The 21,261-nt window shown below is 44.6% G+C and overlaps 1 protein-coding gene across 1 annotated transcript in view; it reads right to left on the bottom strand.

The window, feature by feature from the left end:
• Positions 1-21,261, bottom strand: part of Ttll11 (tubulin tyrosine ligase like 11) — a 256,361-nt gene that overhangs the window by 216,859 nt on the left and 18,241 nt on the right. The window lies entirely within an intron of this gene.

The following is a 21,261-nucleotide window of genomic DNA, read 5'->3' as shown; positions in this document are numbered from 1 at the left end:
TGCCACTTGGCCTACTGTTCTCCTGAGCCCAGCTGCCTCTCCTGCCCTTTGAGCCTGTAAGATAGTCTTATGTTCTGAGAACATCTTTTTGGTGCTCTAAAATCCTCTTTGGCACAAGCTCTAGGGTTTCAATTATTTTTTAGCCAGAAAACCCCTCATTGAGTTGAAAAGGCCTGTTTTCTCAGTGTCTATATCCTGCCACCCCTTAAGGTTATTAACAAGTTCTTCATGTATAGAACGGGCTTTTTTAATCTGTAACTCAAACGACCTTGTTCAAGGGGAAAAGTGAGGACATGCTATTTCATATTTAGGACTTGCTTGTTAAAACTCCAAATGAAGAGAAATGTGCACACATTAAAAAAAACATTTGATCTTCCCATTCTCAGACTGCACTTAATCAGAATTTTATCTACTGTGAGCTCCAGGGACACATTCCAGTGGAAGAGTCATGACTAATGAAGTGGCAGTGACTGGCGCTTTCCAACCAACCTGAATGAAAACCAAGGCCAGCAGACTCAAGCCCTTTAAATTAGCTACTCAATTTCAAAGCTGTGTCAGAGCAAGGGATATGCTGTGGACATGAACAACTCCATCCATAATTTATAGCTTTCATTCCTCCTTTGCATCCAATGGGCTGCAAGTTATTTATTCAGTAGTCGTGAGTTATAACATATATTATTTTCTTCAACTTATTAAGTGTTAATATAGAAAAGGAAAAGATAACCGGTGGTGAGGGGGCTGCTATAAATGCAGGCTGTCCAAGCAAGTGGGCCATGATCAGAGTGGCTGTTGCCAATTATAAAGGCCAAAATGTACTCCTTGCGAGCATGCCACCTGATGACACCTTACAACTTAAAACCAGGTGTGGTGGCTCATACAAGTGACCCGGCACTGAGTCAGAAGGATTGTCAAGAGTCTGAGGCCAGCCTTGGCTACAAAGTGAGACCCTGTCTTAAAATAAATAAAATAAAAGAAAATAAAAGAATAAGCCGGGCATGGTGGCACATGCCTGTAGTCCCAGCACTTGGAAGGCAGAAGCAGATAGATCTCTGTGAATTCAAGGCCAGCCTGGTCTACATAGTGAGTTCCAGGACAGCTGGGGCTACAGGGAGACCCTGCTTCAAAAAGACAAAATAAAATAAAATAAGATAAAATAAAATAATAAAAACAAGCACCTTTCAGGGCTGCAGAGATAGCTCAGTGGTTAAGAGCACCTGTTGCTCTTGCAGAAGACTAGCGTTCAGTTCCTAGTACCCACATGGTAGCTAACAAACGTCTATAACTCCAGTTCCAGGGACTCTGATACCCTCTTCTGGCCTCTAAGGTCACTGCACACACATGGTGCACTTAGATACATGTATGCAAATTCTCATACACATAAAATAAAAATAAGTAATATATAAAATAAATGCCTTTAGCTTGTTCTATTTTAAGAAACTACATTTTTCAATGGTTATTATGTTCTAGACTCTCTGCCAAGTGCCACAAATGCAGACGAGCACAATCATAAAGCCCCTCCAAGCTATTTGCATACACAGCTAAACACTCAACAGCTAAATACTGAAGACTTTGCCTCTATGATTGAGAACAAGACAAAGATGTCTACTTTCACGTCTGTTCAACATAGAATTAACAGCACCAGAGCAATAGGTGGATCAGATTTAGGGACATCTATATTAGAAACAGAAGAAAAACAACCTGTCTGTAGATGAAATGATTCCGTATGTAGGAAACCCTAAAAATTGTATTAAAAGACTTAAAAAACAAATTAAGAGAAAATGACATGCCACAGAATACAATAATACTTAAGAATTAACTTAGGAAGGGGGTCAAAGCCTTGAACAGTGAAGACTACAAAACGTTCCTGAAAGAAACTGAAGAAGATTCAGAGGACCCAGGTTCAGTTTCCAGCACCTATACAGCAGCTGACAGCTATCCATAACTCCAGCTCCAGCGAATTGATGCCCTCTTCTGGCTTCTTCAGGCATTGCATGCACATGGTGCACTTAAATACATGCAGGCAAAGCACTCATACACATAATAAATAAACAAACAAATAAATAAATACATAATAAATATTAAAGATGGTTCAGATAAAAGGAAAGAAATCCCAGTTCATAAATTGAAAAATGCAGTATTAGTTAATATGTCAATACTATCCACAGTGATCTATAGACTCAATGCATTCTCTATCAAAATAGCTATGACTTGTTTTTGTTTTTGTTTGTTGCAGAAATAGAAAAAAAAATCATCTTAAAACTTGTCTGGAATTATAGGGCACTCCAATTAGCCAGAACAATCTTGAAAAGAAAGGACACAGCAAGAGGCCTCACACTCTCTGGTGTCAAAATTACAAACCAAGCACATGGGTGTAAAACAACAATGTGAAACAACTACCCACATGCCTCCTGGACTCTCAAAATTCAAAACACTAACACCACCAAATGCTGGCAAAGATGTGGAGAAATAAGGACTTGGATTCTTTCTGGTGGAATGAGACTCCACTCTTTTAGATGATAGCTAGGCAGTTGCTTGGAAAACCAAAACCAAACATATTCTTACAGCATCACCTAGCAATTGTATTTTTTTTTTTTTTTGAGTCAAGGTCTCACAAGGTAGCACTGGCTATCTTGGAACTCACTACTTGGATCACGCTAGCCTCAAACTCACAGAAATCCTCCTGCCTGTGCCTCCAGGGTGCTGGGACTAAAGGCATGCACCACCACACCCGGCACAATTATATTTCTTGGTATTTATTCAAGTGAGCTGAAAATATGCTTATGCAAAAGCCTGAACACAAGTGTTTACAGTTGGCTATATTTATAACTGCCCACACTTGGAAGCATTTGGGATGGGCTTCAGTGGGTGAATGGATATGTTGTGAAAAAGAGAGCATGTTGTGGTACTAAAGAGAGAGCAACTTCCAAGCCATAAAAAGACTGTAGAGGAACTATCAATGCATATTGCTAAATGAAAGAAGCCAATCTGAAAAGGCTGCATAATGTATCATTCCCACCAGACCACGTTCCAGAGAAGGCAAACTATGGAGATAATAAAATGGTCAGCAGCTGTCAGGCATTAAAGGGAATTTTCAAGACAGTTTCACTGCTCTGCTTGGTACCATGATGATGGACATGTGTCATCATTTTCCAAAACCCATAGAATGTAAAACACCAAGAGTGTTCATGAATACACGATAGACTGAATATAAAGACCAGCTACTCAAATTATATATATAATATATATATACACATATATATATAAATCATCATCATCACCACCACCACCACCACCACCGGTCTGCATTTATTCCATGCTTATTAATGGCTATGTCTATGTGTCCCACACTTTATGTGTAGTATCTCATTTCACCCTTGCAACAGTGTTACAAGAAAGGTGATACCATTAACTTTGTTTATAGAATAGGACATAAGCACTTTGAGAGGGTAAATATCCTCCTCCAGATCACAGAACTAGTGAAAGAAGAGTTCAAATCCAGGTTTCCTTGACTCCAAGACTCATGTAGGCAATACACTCATACACATAAAAAATAATAACTCAATAAAGTTTTAAAAAAAACAAGAAGAAAAAATTAAACAGGGCTGGTAGGATTGCTCAGTGGGTAAAGCTCTTGTTGCACAAGCCTAGCAACCTGTGCTCGATCCTTGGAACTCATATGAAGGTGGGAGGAAAGAATCAACCCTACAAAGTTGACCTCTGACCTACACGTGCGCGCACGCACACACACACACACACACACACACACACACACGCACACACACTCACACCTGACTCCAAGACCTGAGATTCTAACCACTTGCTGTTACTTGGATGTGTCCTCAAAGGCTTAGTCCCAAGGGTGGGTGCTGCTGGAAGGTGGTGGAAACTTCCAGAAGTAGTGCGCAATGGGAGGGCCTTAGATTATTGGGAGCATACCCCTGAAAAGGACTTGGGGACCTGGCCAGTCCTCTGTCTCTGCTTCTGGCTCCTGGTATGAGCCACTGCTCTGCCACATGCCATCTGGTGCTACCACTAGAGACCCAATGCAATGTGGGCTGCCTGGTCTTGGGCTGGAACCTCCAGAGACAGGAGCTCAAAAACCTTTTCTCTTTTACAAGCAAATTGCCTCCAGTATTTCATTACAGTAATATAAAACTAATATGTCACACTACACAGTATTTTGTAAACTAACTGCTATAATTCTATTTATTAGGAGCATGAAATATTGTAACTAACCTACTCTCTGCCCTATACTCTACTATTTCTGTCACAAAGGAAGTCCGTTTGTCAGGGTATACACCTGGATGGACCCAAAATCTTTCCTCCTCTTTTCCAGAGGATTGAAACACACTTGCAAAGTCAGTTTGAACTGGAGCTGGAGCCACTAAATGTCCTTTGAGCATATTTGAGCTTAAGGAACTGACGCTTGGGTCTCTCTTCTAATGGACTAAGGGCAAGTTCAAACCCCACCCCCTGGGGATTTCGAGAAATGAAATTTCACAGACAATGCCGATGAAAGCACAATTCACATTTCTGTACTTTGTGAATGATTTTCTTCATAAAGCTGCTTTATGAACAGAAAAATCTTTCAAGTGATGGGATAAAAGTGGGAAATATACTTTAATATAGGCAAGCATATGTGCAATACATTGACAGGAGAAACCATCCAAACTGGTACTTTAAAACCAATGGCCTAACACATCCAAGGGAACACACACACACACACACACACACACACACACACGGCACCACATCTGGACTAAGCAGGGATTGGAAAGAGCCCCACCACACTCTGAAATATAACAGGGTGACTGCCCTCTAAACTTCAGCAGTTCATCTACAATTGGGGAAAACAGTAGCAACATTAGCTGTCTGCCTCCCAGGCCACTGCTTGGATTCACTCATGCATGGGAAAGCACTGTGTAACAGTGAATTGTTGCTGCACAGGTCAGGTTAGTGTCTTTAGTGGCCAAGGAAATCACCTCAGTGGGTAACTTCAGTTTTAAAAGATGTCAACTGAATGTGGAGCACATCAGGACAGCTCTCATGAAGATACTATGGTGTACCTGTGCTCAGGAAACCTTCCAGGATGCCCTGAGCAAGGTTGATGGAAACCTCTTTATTGGTGGGGTTAGGCCAGCCACTGCCTTGCACATTCACAGTGCTGCCCCTTCTGGCACATGTGGCGTTATTATCTCCTTCCTACCTTAACCTCCACCCACACCTGTGTCACCAGCCTCTAAGAGAGTGTTCAAAGATCCCACCTTCAGAAAGTCATACCCTTGGATAGTCTGCAACATGCAGCAGAAATGATGGGCTGTCACTTCTGATATTAGGATATCTTTATAAAACACCGTGGCTTCTGTCTTCACTCTTCACTCTTGGCGTTTTCTCTCTCTCTCTCTCTCTCTCTCTCTCTCTCTCTCTCTCCCTCCCTCCCTCCCTCCCTCCCTCCCTCCCTCCTCCCTTTCTCTTTTGGGAGAGGCCATGTATCAGGAACAGAAGTCTCAGTCCAACAACCTTGTGAGTGACATTGGCAGTGGTGCCTTCAACCCAGTCAAGTCCTCAGAGTCTTAGCCCTGACCAACAATGACCTTGGCCAACAATGGCCTTAGCAACAGTAGCCCTGGCCTCAGCTTTCAGCAGCCTCACTTAGAGAGCCTAAAGCACAATTACTAAGGCCTTCAGACTCCCACCACTCTCAGAACAGAACGAGGTAATAAATGTTGGCTAAGCTGCTGAGTGTTGGGGGAACTTGTTACACAGCAATAGATAAGGAAGGCAGCTTTGGGGCAAGACCATAAAGCAAGTATCCTGAGGATGAAGGGATTAAAAGCAAATGTATCCTTACAGTGAATGTAACAATCACTGTTTATGGAGCATCTAATTATGTGGCAGGTCTCTTGTATATCTGCCTCCACTCTGCAAAAGAAATACAATCCCTGTGGTGGCAAACCCAGAATTGGAAGCCACACTGGTCTCTCTCCAAAGACTGTGCTCCTTAATTCTGCTAGGCCATATGGTTTAACAATTAAACCATGGTAAAAATGAGCACCCAGCAGACAGCTCTGGCTGACATCTCAAGGAAGGTGCCATAAATTTGCTTAATATAATTGCTACCACAGCATCAACTGATATAATATGTGGAACCCAGGGGTACCCAGTCACCTTTGGCTTATTCAAAGCATCCCTCCACATGTGATTGTGATATAACCTACTTGTTGCTCATCCCACTGACCCAAACCCAGCACATCTGCACCTGCTGGGCTTAAAGCCTTATGATCAACACTAGGGTCACATAACTTAGTAAGTCTCCTTGTTGCCTGTGTTCTTTAAATCAGCCGATCTACAAACTGGGACAGAAAACCTAAAGAACGAAGCCCAGAGAGCTTAATAAGGACATAGTCCCAGTCTTCCCCTCCCCTCTTTCCTCTCCTCCTTCTCCCTCTCTCCCTCTCTTCCTTGCTGTCTCCCACCCACAGTTCCCTGCAGCCTTCAGGCTGTCTTCTCACCCTATGGCACCCAGCCTCTCTGAAACCTGTAACAAGTCTCTTTTGTTTTGTGCCTTTGGCTTCCCCTCACTCACACATCTGAAACCAGCTCTTCCCTGGTCACAGCTCTCCTAGACAGCAGTTACCTCAACTTATAGTCACTCTCAAAAGAGAGATCTCAAGACCTGATTAGAAAGAAAACATAAAAAAATCATTACAGAAGAATGTAGCACAGACACATTCAGAGAATGGACTTTATAAAAATTTAGCACTGATCTTCAAGGAAGCAAGCAGAGTTAAGTACTGGGTGAAATCTGTGAGTCAGCTTTCCATCACTGTCACAAAGTACCTGAAATGACAACCTTATAAAGAAGAAACATTTATTCTGCCTCACATTTGTGGAGGTTTCAGTAGTGGAGCAAAGCCATTTACCTCACAGCAAGGAAGCAAAAGGGAGAACAAGAAAAGACCAGGGTACCAACCAACATCCCTTCGAGGGGACCAGGGTACCAACATCCCTTCCAGGGCACACTCCAAATGATCTAGATGCTCTCACTAGGTCCATCTCTTAAAGGATCCATACTCTGCAATAAATCCAAGGCCTGGGACCAAGCCTTTACCACAGGGGTCCCTGGAAGACATTCTAAATCCAGCCTATAGCACTATCATATCCTGAACACAGTTCTATCTTCCAAATGAGAGCAGATCAAAAGCCTGAAGGGGAGGCCAGCTCCCCCCACTTCTCTGCCACTTCAGTCTCAGCGAATGGTACTGTAATCCTCCCAGACAGCTGAGAAGGGTCAGCCACCCAGCTGAGGACCACAGCAAGATTCCAGGCTTCCATTCTGCCTATGGGAATGGGGCTGATGAGCAAAGTCCTTCTGGCTGGTAGGAGATCAGTTTCCTGATGGGGCATCTTTTTATGGGGCGATGTCCCTTTGTGGGAACAATAATGTCAGCCAAATTAGGTTACTGAAGGGTACATTGTGCGTGTGGACCACTCCAAACTGTGCCTGGCACACAGAGCCTGGCTTTCAGTAGGTGCTCAAACAAGGCTGGTCTCCTCCTTTTCCATTCTTTCCCATTGCTCTCACCTCCTGCTTGTCACCTCATAAGATTTTTTTTTTTTGAAAAAAAGCACCCCCCGTGTCTTTCTGGGTTACCAAAACAAATGGAGGGTGGAAGGATTTTGGGACAAGCCGGAGGTGAAAGGGGGCTGCATTCTGGGCACTGAAGACACATAGATCTTGGTGAACAGGTGCTCCTCCTCTGGGAAGCCCACACTTGCAGACTAGTCCCTTGCCTGGAGTTTGAGAACCTGGCTTCAGCTCTCAGTTCTGCCATCTCTGATGGGCCTTGTTTTTATCATCTGAGGATGAGGAGGAGCAAAGTGTCCCTCGTGGGGATGCTGGAAAGATGAAAGCAACCACTCGGGTGAAAGGGTGCTCATGAAGCAGGAGCCTGGCACACAGTAGGAACTAAATTAGTTCAGGTAGAGAGCAGGGAGAGCAGGGCTCCCCAGTCGCTCTGCACTAATGAAGTCCCCTGATGAGATGGAGGGTCCCCAGCCAGGCCTGATGACAGAGAAGGGAGAAAAGGCCGCCCCACAGGAAAGGTCCCTGGGGAAAAAATGAAGCAAGCTGGCTGCAGGGGGCCAGGGACTCAGGAGCCAGGCTGGGGCACAGGCAGAACTTGTGACTGATATGCAAATGAGGCCTGGTGCCAAGGTGAGAGTCAAAAGGAACATAAGGCAAAGAAAACGTAACCAAAGAGGTCCCTTGAGCTGGCTGTGAGGTGGCTTCCACTGAGAAGTCAGGGAAACTGGGCAGAGGGAATGATGTGGGAGGTGGGGAGTCCTGTATGTCTGAGTTCAGGGCACTGGGGAGACATGGCTGGAGAGTCCCACATTGCCCCTTGTGGCTTTTGCATCAATCCGGAAGAACTCACAGGCAGGCTGAGGAGGTTGAATTTGACTCTGAAGGTGCAGGAAAACCAGGGGAAACACACAATCTGAACTAAGGTAGATGACAGGGGACAAGAGAGCCCATGGGAGCTAGAGGTGGTGAGTAGCTGACCATGGAGAAACTGACTAGGGCTGGGAGAAGGGGAGGACGTGAGTGTGGAGACTGAGCCAGGAGAAAGGTGTGTAAGGCACAGAGGAGCTTGAGCAGCCCTGGGCCGTGTGTAGACTCCTCTGACATGCCTCGTGCTCTCCGGAGCCCCTTCTCATATGCCCATGAGTTGTCATCTCCCTATCACCTTCCCCAGGATCCTGATCACTGGGACTCCAAAGGAAGCTCTCACAGGGCTAACCAGTGCTCTGAGGAGCCTTCCAATTTAATAACAGCACCGTCTGGCTCCAATGGGTTTCCCGGGAACACAACAATTACTCACCCTCTAATAGAGCCAATAAATATAGCAAGAGGAAGAGTAATTAACAACCTTTTGCTGGAAAGTAGCAATTCTTGTGATCTATGAAGTTTCCTTTTCCTATTCATGCCTCCGTTATTGCAGATGGAGCATGATACTCTGGGCGTGCATGACATTCATTGCTCACCAAGTTAATCACTAAAGCATGCTGTATTTTTTATTAAGTCCACTCATCATCATTGGTTCCTGTGAGTTACAGCTGGAAGAGGGTCTGCCATCTAGCTCACTTCCACTTCTGGTGCCATGCCTTTAATGAGATCAAAATAGCTACCCAACAGTTTAAGTGTGGGGAGGAACCCAGGTGAGTCAGAGGGGAAGACAACCTTGCACCTCTCAAGGTGACTTCAGCCTTCTCCCCCAGATACTTTTTAAAGCTCTTTTTACTTTATTATTTTTAAATTATGTGTATATATGTGTGTCTATGTAAGTGAGTGCAATGCTAGAGTTAAAGGCTGCTGTGCGCTGCCTGATGTGGGTGTTGGGCATCGAGTCCGTGCAGTATGTGCTCTTAACTACTGAGCCAACTCTTCAGCCTCTCCCCCAGACACCTATTCTGCTATGTTCCTACCCATGAAGAATCTTATTAGCAGTAATTATATTAGGCAGGAGAAAGAAAAAAACCTCACAAACTTCCAAAATGATTTACCTCTTGGCTTGCAGTTTTAATTAAAAATCCAGTTTATTTAGCAAATAGCTCTGGAAAGATTAGATACCAATTTAGTACTATGTTCTTTCTCTGCTTTCCAATTCATAAGGTGACACAAACAGCAAAATCACCACGCTAAACGTCTCCAGGTTCGTTGCATCATAACTCAGCCTGTGGAAATAAGCTCCAATATCAATGATAAATCATAAATTAGCTCCATTGCACTCTGCAAAACTATCAACTATCAAAACCCTTCCTTAGTCCCTCACAGTGCGAAATTATCATTTCACTTCCTAGCCCCAAATTACTGAGTCTCTTCTGCATCAAAACTTTAAACATGTTCATTAACTGAAATGGAAGCAAAGCCAATGATATTTCCATTTCAGGAGCACTTTCCTCCCACTCAGGAAATCACATCGTCTGAAGTCATACCTGACACCTCTTAGGGTTACATACCCCACAGTTAACCAGAAGCCCCCACCAAGCTTTTACTTTCCCCAGCAGCAGCTCCCATCACAAAGCTGCTTTAGAGGCTCTGTGGGAGGGCTAGAGAGAGAGCTCAGTTGGTAAAGTGCTTGCTTTGCAAGCCTGAGGGCCCTAGTCCGATCCCTGGTACACATGATGGAAGCAAAGAACCAACTCTCAAAAACTGTCCTTCAACCCGCACACATCATACACACAATGAAACAAAAGGGTCAGGTATGCGGTGCTCACTTGTAACCCCAGTGTTGGGGAGGCAGAGCCAGGGGACTCCTGGGGCTTGCTGGCTAGTCAGTCTAGCCTACTTGGCAAGTTCCAGGGCAGAAAGAGACCCCGTCTCACTAAAAAAATAAAAAGGTAGACAGTACTTGAGGAATGGTATCTAAGGTTGTCCTCCACATGCACACATGTGTACACACACCTGCACTCACATGCACATACAAAAAGACTCCATGGCTTAGCTAGTCAACCAATTCATTTCTTTCATGCATATGCAGATGGCATCTTTGAGTGGGCAAGTGTGCTCAGGAAATGCTGAGTTCCACAGGGCAGCAGAAGGCTGGTGGTAGGAGACCAGGGGAGGGCTGAGGTTAGGAGGGTGAGTGCCAGGGAGCGAATCCACTGAGTCAGACAAAAAACAGGCCACCACCTTCTAAGCAGCTATTTATACCTGTTTGGAGCCAGGCTGTTTCCCCATACTGCCTTCCAGTCATGTCTGCCCAACCCTAGAAACAGCCATCGTCTCCCCATTTCACAGAAGGGGCAGCTGAGGCTTGGAGAGGTGGAGGACATTTGAGCTGGCTTAAGAGCTCATTAAGATGATAAAGAGGAAAGTTGTCAAGAAGACTAAGAGGAAAGTTTCCCACAGCAGGAAGCAAAGAGCAAAGAGCAGAGATTGAACACGGAGACTTCCAGAGTCTGTCCTCCTCAGTCTGTGGCCACTGGCTTGCTGAGCCTCCCAGGGGGAGCATTCACTAGTCCCCCTTGCCACATGCACGTTCTGCAAATTTGCAAAGGCCAGCTTTTCCTTTCCAATAACTGGGGATGATTTGGGCTAACCCTGAAGTACTCAGTGCTCTCAAAATAATGTTTCCCAGAGGACTCACTAGGTAAAGGTAAGTGGGCCTAGGGCCCCCTAAATTAACTTCCTCCATCTGACTCCTAAAACCAGTCTGAATCCCAGAGACATTCTACTGCCATCTCATAGGTTACATATTAAGAATTAATATTATGCCAATGATTTTTATACTAAAAGAAGTGGCTATTTATTGAGTTCACAGTATTTGCTGTATGGTTTATACATGTTATTTCAATTCACCTTCTGAGAAACTATGAAATAGATATATTGTTTCCATTTGACAGGTGAAGAAACCAAAACTCAGAACAAATGAATAAGTCTCTGGTAACACATTGATAAGGGGTAGGGCAAAGACAAAACCCAGATTCATTAAATCCTTAGTCCCCAAACAACCATGCCTAGGAGAAACAGATGAGGTTCCTTTAATCACCATAGAATTCCACTGATGGTGGGCCTCATCCTAAGTGCCAAGTCATAGGAATAGGGAGACAAAGGGAATAGAAGGGAATAGGCCCCACCTAGGAGCTCTCCAGAGTGCTGAACAGCATCAGTGCACCTGCATCTTTCCCCACCTGGGCTTCCCCTGCCTGGTCCAGCCCTCACCTCCTGGTTTCAGTGCCCAACAGAGCTCCTAATGAAGTGGAGTGCTGAGAATGGGCCTGCATCTGGTAGAGAGCATGACTTTTAGAAGGACTGACCTTGCTCCCAGTTGGAGCCATCCTCCAAGAAATGAGAAATGCAGGAATGGGAGTAGAAAGAAGCTAAAGCAACAAATGCAAATTTGTACTGAATTCATTAAGGAGCATTAGAAGGGAAAACTGAAGAATGGATGGGTGCACTCTTGGAGGAAAAAGCCCAAATGAGGAGGAGGAGGGACATTCCTCCCTAGTTGCTCCAGGGAATAGGAATAACCTAACTCCCCAATCCCGATGTTGCATCCAAAGGTGTTTATTAATTTTTAACTGGAGGATAAAAACATAAAAGTTTTACATATTAATGGGATATCATGTAATGTCTCATACATGAATAGATTTTATAGTATTAAAACCATGTTAAACATATTTCATTCTCAAAACATTTATCATCTCTTTATGGTGAAAAAATTTTAAACCCTTTCCTTTAGCCTCTTGAAATCACTGCTAACTATAGGCACCACACTGTGCAGCAGCCCATCAGAGCTTCTTCCTCTCTAACTTACTACCCATTGAGCAGCCTCCCCTCAGCCCTTCTTCACTCTCCCCAGCCTCTGGTCACCACTATTCCACTCTCGACTTCTATGAGAGCAATATTTTTAGATTCCACATGAGTGAGATGGTGTGGCACTTGTTTTCTTGTGCCTGATTTATTCCTCTTAAAACAATCATCTCCAGTGACATTCATGGTGTTTCAAATAATAGGATTTGATTGTATTTTATGACTAGTACCCTGCTGTGTACATGCACCTTACTTTATTTGTCCTTCCTCCTCTGATGGACACAGATGATTGTTTCCATTTTTCTTCACTACAGTGAGCAGGGCTGCAGTGAACATGAGTGTGCAGATGTCTCTCTGAAACTTTGATTTCATTCCTTTGGATAACACTCAGGAGTAGGATTGCTGGATCACATGACACTTCTATTTTTATTTTTAAAATTATGTCTGTATGTGTCTGTGTGTGGGTATGTGAATGCAAGTGCAGATGCCCTCAGAGGCCAAAAGAGGGTATTGGATCGCCTAGCACTGGCATAGGTGGTTTTGAGCTGCCCTATATGGGTACTGGGAACCTAGCTCAGGTCTTGTGCAAAAGCACTGAGCCACCTCTCCAGCCCTTTTATTACATTTATTTATTTCATTTTGTGTGTGTGGCAGGTGCACACATACCATGGTGCACAAATGGAGGTTAGAAGACAGACAGCTTGTGGGAGTCACTTCTCTCCTTCCACCATGAAAGTCCTTGGGATCGAACTCAGGCCTCCAGTCTTGGTGATGAGTACTTTTACTTGCTGAGCCCTGTTTTTAATTTTTTATTTGTTATTTTTAGTTTATGTGTCTGAGTGTAATGCCTGCATGTAGGTAGGTGCACCCATGTTGTGAAATGCCCATGGAAGTCATAAGAGGGCATCAGATCCCCTGGAACAGCAGTTATAGACAGTTGTTAGCCACCATGTGGGTGTTGGGAATTGAACCCAGGTCCTCTGCAAGAGCAGCCAGTGCTCTTAACTGCTGAGCTATTTCTCTAGCCACGATTTTTTTAAAGTAATCTCTATACTGCTTTCCACAATGGATGCACTAATTTACATAGCTACCAACAGTATACAAAGATTCAGTGAGGGCTGCATTTGACTGCCCATACCCGCCACCACCAAAGACAACTATGACAAAGTATTTAAGAGAAAAAAGTAGAAATTGGTTGCTACAAGGTGACAAGATTCAAGTTAGTCAAGGTCACATAGGTTCACTCTTACTCAAAGTGAAAACACTTCCTTCTTAATTGAGAGAGGTCACTCAGGAAGGTTCTGGGCTTCCCTTCCAATCTTCCAAACCAGACCCTAAAGACCTACATAACTGGGTATTTATGAATCCACCTCTCCCCCTGGTTGTAAGAGAGATATTAGAACAGTACATTTGTTCTCTAGTTCTATCCCCACCTCCACTCTACCCTCCTACACATCCTGTATAAGAGCTATGCCCTTCCACTTTTTCTTTCAAGCAAGCATCATTATGCATCAATTCAATGTCGGACTCTAATGATGAAGATACATTGGTGAACTTGTAAGCAAGGCATAATGCAAAGTGGCAGAGAGGCACAGGGCTCTGGGAGCATGAAGCACTGTGTGAGTTATTCTGCTACGGCTGGAGACAGCTGTGGTTGGGTAGAAACTTGCAGATGAATTAGAATGTGTCAAACTCAGAAATCAGGAAGGCACTTTACCTAACAGAGCCCATGTACAAATACAGGGAGGCCTGGAAGAGCATGACGATTCATTTCTCCAAGGTAGAAACATCTTCACTCCACAGCGCTGGTGCCTGGGCCAGTGCCTGAGAGTCAGCACACAGACGCTAGAGAAATGAACGGCACTGTACATGACTGCAGAGCCTTCCCACAGAAAAGACCTGAGCAGACAGAATCCATGAGACTCAAAAGAAAGCTTCACCTGAAAGTGCTCAGGTGTACAGCAGTCACAAACAGGGCTGGTCACTCCTTCCTTCAGCCAATAGCTTATAAGAACTATGTGTCCCTCTCTCTGCAAGCAAAGTGCAATAGGGAAGGAAATATCGGATCAAAGTTGGGCCAGTACAGGTGATGGGCTCATTCCCAGCTGGGACAGTACCTACTCTGTTAAGAAACTTAAGAGGAATTGTTGGCATAACAGTCTGACATAAAGGGAGGCTGTTAAGAGTCTATGGCTATCTTTGACAGATTTTATAGTTTGCTTTTGTCTCTGAAGGTGAACTACACGGTCAAGGCCTCGGTCTTCTCACTTTTTTCTCTGCAGCCTGGCCAACAGCTGTAGCCAGAACCACTGTGTGAAACATCTTCTTGAGATGAAAGTTGTTCTTTCTTGAAGTACTTAAGCAAAGTTTTTCACTTTACTTAATGAACTCAGAACAACCTGATTGATGGCCCAGCTCAGCCGTCAGTGACAGCTGGCATTTCCCTGATGACCAGATAATGAGGCAATTACATTGTGTACGTCACCCCAGGTGACAGAGACTATTAAGACAAAGCCAGGCCACGAGGGCTTTCAGTCAACCTCCACAAATGCAGACCTGCAAGCAGTCTTGCACTAATTTAAACACCTTTGTATTTCCACACCACCATAAAGTGGATGCATTCCCAAAGTATCCAGAAGAAATTGGACTGATAAAGTCACGTTAGGAAAAATCTGCAAAATGCTGCAAAACAATGATCAGTAGAGACATCATAGGATGAAGAAACAAGCTAAGACTCTAGTCCTAATTAACTTGTCCACTCTACAAACATTAAGCATCTATCATGCGTGCTAGCTTCTGGGCTAAATGCTAGGATGAAAAATAAACCCCAACCACAGGGGCTCAGGGACCACCACAGAAGTGAGGGCAGAAAGAACATCGGAGCAAGGAGTGCAGTGTCAGGGAGTGCTGTCTTCTGGGCATCACCTGGCTGTTCCACTGCTGAATTCACAGCAGAGATTACCTGCACCAGACCTCCATAACACTGAGCCTGGAGTGCTGTCTTCTGGGCATCACCTGGCTGTTCCACTGCTGAATTCACAGCAGCTGAGATTACCTGCACCAGACCTCCATAACACTGAGCCTGGAACTCACAGAGCAGAGAGAGACTCATGGGACCCCACCCCTCCCTGAGGAGTTATAGGCAGGTAACGGTTGCTGAGAAGAGAGATTTTCTTGAGTAGTGCAGCCACTGGTAAAGTGTCCATGCTCCTGTAAATAAGCCCTCACTCAGGTTCTAGTAGCACTGGGCCGGCCACACACACACACACACACACACACAAAAGGCATGAAAGTTTAGGGGGCTAGTTGGGAAGAAAGGGGGGGCAGCAGAAATGAGAGGGAGACGAGAGAGGGCAATGGGGGTGAATGTGACCAAAACACATGGTACACAGGTGTGCATTTCCTATGAAAATGTCATAGGAAACCTATTATTGTGTAAAATATATGCTAATAACACCATTAAAAACTGAACTGTTTTTAATGTTTATATACACTAATACCAGTTCTACTCTTGATGTTTAACTGCAAAACCTTCAAAGATGAACTAGTCATAACATATTCGTGAAAATCAGTTCTAGAAAATGGACCATATAAATGAGTTCTACCTATTCAGGTGTACAAATGATAAGATGTAAAATACAGGGGGAAAAGTAAAATAAAATACGGGGTTTGGAGAGCTAGCTTAGCGGTTAGGAGCACTGGCTACTCTTGCAGAAGACCTGGGTTCAAATTCCAGCACCCACATGGCAGCTAACAACTGTCTGTAACTCTAGTTCCAGGGGATCCAACACCCTCTTCTGACCTCCATGGGCATTGCATGACACTGGTGCACTTACATACATGCAGGCAATACAGTCATACACAAAAAGTAAAAATAATAAAAACAATATTTTTTAAGCTGTAAAATACATTGCTTGTGGACCAGCAATTGCTTTAGCAGGTTAAGGTGCTTGCCACCAACATTGACAACATGAGTTCCATCCTCAGATCCAGATGGTGGAAGAAAAGAACCGATTCCTGTGACTTGTCCTCTGACCTCCACACATGCACCATATGCATATACCCATTTAACCCCCCCCACACACAAAATAAATAACTGTAGTTTTAAAATGTTTAAGAAAATATACCATTCATTTCTGCATCACAGTCATGGAGTTCAAAAAAAATCACAATTATTTAAGAATATGTGGTTTAATGGCTTTAAAAGAAGAATTAGGGACTGGAGAAATGGCTCAGTGGTTAAGAACACTGGTTGCTCTTGCAGAGGACCTGGGTTTGGTTCCCGGTATCCACATGGTGGCTAACAACAATTTATAACTCCAGTTCCAGGAGATCTGATGCCCTCTTCTGACCTCCACAGGCATTGCATGGCATGGGTATACTTACACACATGCAGGCACTAAGTCATCACACAAATAAGTAAAATATTTTTTTAAAGGAAAAATTTTCAAAAGCTTCAAGTTTTTTAAAGCAGTTCAGATTTCTCATGTTTTGTTGTTTCTCTCTCTTTCTCTCTCTCTGTGTGTGTGTGTGTGTGTGTGTGTTTCTTAAAAAGAGCAGCAAAGTCTGCTAATGTGAATGCTTGCTTTGCTGTCACCTCACTTCCTCCAACAAGGAATTGTGTGCACTGGTCAGGACTGCCAAGCAACTCACCCCAGTCTGCCAAGGACTCTCCCTGTCTTAAGCCAAAAGGCCAGTGTCCTGGGAATCCCTCGGTGCTGAGCAAGCAAGGACTCCTGGTCATTCTAGTGCTGGGGTAGCTTCCGTGTGCCAAGATGGGAGGAGGAACCTGTTACTAGCAAGTCCTTGTAAACCTGAATTCTGGATGATAGTCCTCTGAAAGGCATTCCCAGCTGGGCAGGGCTGCAATTTCAAACTCAGATCACCTAATAGTATTTGCCTGGATTTCACAAAGGATTAGAGGAAGTCTTCGCCCATTAATGTTCTTATTGTCTTCTAAGGAAATCCAGGGCAAGAGATTTTATAAAGCTACCTTTGGAGGGTATTCTGCCACCCGCAATCTCTTTAAACTGCTAAATTCAACCTACAATCCTATTATTTTCATTCTCAGCACCAGACTGAATAAAGAAATTTTAAAGATATGCTATCCACAGGAACCAGGCGGAATTATTGGAGACCTCAAAATGGGTCACACCAGAACAAAGCAAAAGAACCACTGGAAGGCAGTCTTGTGGAGGTAGGTCACTGCAAAACTTAAAGAATATTAGAAAGTTTGTAGAATGGCAGGTCAAGAAAATGGCCTTAAAGCCGTGTTTGTAATCTAATCTATTGGGCCAGATAATAATAAGTTCATTCTCAAAAGAAGGCAAAAAGCAGCACTGGATGCTTACTGTGTGCTGCCTGCATTCATATGATTTCCCCACACACACCCCCATTGATTGACAACATTCAGTTTTACATTCTGTTTTACAACTGAAAAAATTAAGACTCACAGTTCAGTTACATGCTACTGTGCTAGGTGTTGGCCATGGAATAGTAAACTTAAGAGGCAGGGTTCCTGCTTTTGGTGGGGTTTAGTGTCTAATGGGGAAGAGTAGACATTAAACTCTGATAGAAATGATGAGTGACAGCTTGGCGGGGTGGTCAAGGGGTTCAGAAGACACCAGGGAGAAGAGATGTGGGAGAGAACATTTCCACAGAGAGTGAATGACATAGAGCTCTCAGGATAAGAATGTCAGTCATGTACCCCAGGTGACACAGTACATAAGTGGTGGGCCTGGGGCTTTAAAAAAAAATTGTGAGTTTTGCCTGTGTGTATGTAAGTATACCACATGCATGTGCTGGCCCACAGAGACCAGCAGAGGGCATCGGGACCCCTGGAACTGGAGTTAGGGACAGGTGTTAGACGCCATGTGGGTGCTTTGAACCGAACCTGGGTCTTCTGGAAGAGCAGCTAGTGCTCTTAACCATGGAGCCATCTCTCCAGCCTGGTTTTGAATCCCTTGATGACCTTAGGATTCATGTTTCTTCTACCACAATCTAGCAGGATCAGCTCTGTTTCAAATCCAAAGGGTACCACAAAGGGGTCCCAAACTAATCTATCTTAACAATTAATCTTGGGGGCTTGTTAAAAGTAAAAGTAAAGAGATAAAGATTCCCCAGGTCTTGCCCTGTTGGGAAATCAAATGCTAACAAGGGCCCCAGGTAATTTTTAAATCAGAGAAGTGTGGGGAATAAGTTCCGACTTCAGAAAACTAAAACCTAGCATATTAGTTTACCAGTCTCCTGACCATTTTTAAAAACAGAGTGGAATTCCTTGAGGTTTTTCAGCTTTCTAAGAAGAAAAAGAATGGAGAAAAAAATACAAGCCCCCTCTCCCCCCCGCCCAGCTCAATCAGTGAGCCAGCCAAAAAAAAGGCTGCCCCTCCTGTCTTCCCAGTTCCTGTGGATTTTACCCACTCTCATCTGAATTAAGATCAGTCTTCCCCAAACAGGCTATATGACTCCTGTCAAAACAAAGCCTGTTCCCACACCAGAGGGCTCAGGAACATGCTCCTAATTTGGAGTCACTGCTAATTAAGGAGTGGAATAGAGTCACCCAGGCAGCACAGTAAGACATAGCCAGCTTTGGCTTTCAGCAGGGAGAGGTCATGGATTCAGAATTTAAGCAGCCCGAGTTCAAATCCTAGCCTTACCACTTACAGATGAAACAGTTAATGAACCTCTCTGAGTCTGATTTTCTCCAGCTGCAGAGGGGGCTAATCAGACCTGTTTTGCCGTTATTCTCAGGAACATGAGCTAATGGGGGTGGTAGCCTGACAGTTGGGCCCTTAACAAATGTTTGTCAGTAAATGATGAAACACAAGTGAATCTGTATCTCAATCAGAAAGGGATGGTGTCCATATGGAACCAAGAGTTAATAAAGATATAAGCTTTAAAACAAGCAAACAAACAAAAAAACCCACCACCACCACCACCAACAACAACAAAAAAACAGGTTAATGGCACAAAGCAGTGTGTTTCAGCTACATTGTGAAAAATGACTCCCTTGTCAGTAAATGGTGGCTGGAATCACATTTGGGTCCTCTGGATGTGTTTACCTGGTGGTACAAGGGCGGGAGGAGAGCTTTAATGTGCTGCGTTTCACTCATAATAGATTTTCTGGGAGCTGCAAGAACTGAACCCAGGTTCCAGAAACAAGAGCATCCATCCAATTTCAAAGGTTGGAGAACTGCGGAGCAGCAGAAGTGGGGAGGGGCTACAGGACACGTTACTAATACCATCATATAGTTTAGAAAGGGTTTTAAATGATCTTCCTTTACAAAAAGAAAGGGCCAGCTGTGGTGGCGCATGCGTTTAATCCCAGCACTTGGGAGGCAGAGGCAGGAGGATCTCTGTGAGTTAAAGGTCAGCTGGTTGCCATAGTGAATCCAGACCAGCTGGGGCTACTGGAAGACCCTGTATCTGCTTGCCATGCAAGCTTGAGGACCTGAGCTTGGATCCCAGCACCCAGGAAAAAGCAGGGTGTGGTGGGGTATGTCTGTAACCCCAGCGCTGGGGGAAGTATGTGAAGAGAGGCAGAACCCTTAAGCTCACTGGCCAGCCAGCCTATCCAAGTCAATAAGCTCCAGGTTGTGAGAGACCCTGTCTCAAAAAATAAGGCATGGTGGCACACACAGAGGCAGGCAGATCTCTGTGCGATCGAGGCCAGCCTGGTCTACAGAGGGATTTCCAGGATATCTGAGACTACAGGGAGACCATGTCTAAAAAAAGCCTAAAAATAAAAATTTAAGGTAGAGAGCCATCAAAGATGGCACTCAGTGTCAACCTCTGGCCTCTACACACGTGAACACACACCTGCAAGCACATGTGCACAAACCCATACAGACACATACACACAAAGCATGTGCATGAGAGAGAAAGAGAGCGAGAGCGAGAGCGAGCGAGAGAGAGGTACATGTGAAAACACAGGAGTAGGACACAAATCACTGAATCAGAGTCAGCGTTTCTGCAAGTGCTCAGTAAGAATGCCAGCACAAACAGCTATCCAGCGTGGACGCCGGATGGTCTGTTCCCTTCCCTCTCTGCTCAGGAAGAGGGCTGCCCATGTGAGTAGCCTCTTTATTGTTTTATTTCCACATGGTCTGAATTTGATTTAACTCTGCAGCTTCTTCCTCAATGAGGCTGAAATATATCATTGGTTGCTTAATGGCCCTTCCTGCAATGAGGCCTTTATTAAATAGCAGCGTGATACCCAGCACTGAATACACAAGCAGTGCACAAATCTCTCCCCACTGTGCTGAAGAAGACAGTGCTCAGCTGCCCCCTGGGTCCCCTCCTCTGTACCTGAAAGGACACTCAGGAAAGGGGCATCATGGCCAGAAGGGAACACAGGAAATGGCCTTCTGTGTCTAGATGCCAGGAGACGCCTCTCAGAAGGGAGGACAGTGGTCCCCGAAGAAACGATGCCAGTGAGTTGAACCTCTCCCAGCATTCCCTAGGCACAGCCTGGGACAGGGAAGAATATGTTTACTTGGCACTAAGCCCTGGGTGTGAGTTCTGGCTTTGTCTCATTTAAACTGACTAGGGAGGAGTCCTGTGGTCAGTGCTGCCTCAGTGACCTGCTGTGGAGCATAGACAAAAGGCAGATGTCCACCTTGCCTGGAGGCTCAGTAAACGACCCAGTGATGCCATCCCTGCTCTGCACGGAGGACTCATGGGTCCCGCTTTGCTGGTCTCCACAAATTGACTCAGTCACCGAGTCACATCAGTGCTTACTCTACACAGGCCATTGGTTATATAGTAGAGACTGGAGGCCACTGTCCCTAAGAACACTTACTGCACACCATCCCAAGCCCCACATACACCTCCATAGCACAGCCAGAGTGGGCTTTCTCATCTGCAAATCTAGAGATCTCATTTTCAGATACACACACACACACACACACACACACACACACGCACACACCTCTATTCACACT

The sequence above is a fragment of the Nannospalax galili genome, unplaced genomic scaffold (assembly GCF_000622305.1).
Source record: "Nannospalax galili isolate Female #2095 unplaced genomic scaffold, S.galili_v1.0 scaffold34, whole genome shotgun sequence".
Taxonomy (NCBI): Eukaryota; Metazoa; Chordata; class Mammalia; order Rodentia; family Spalacidae; genus Nannospalax; species Nannospalax galili.
Note: the sequence above shows the minus strand (reverse complement) of the source record. Positions and strands in the feature narration are given on the sequence as shown.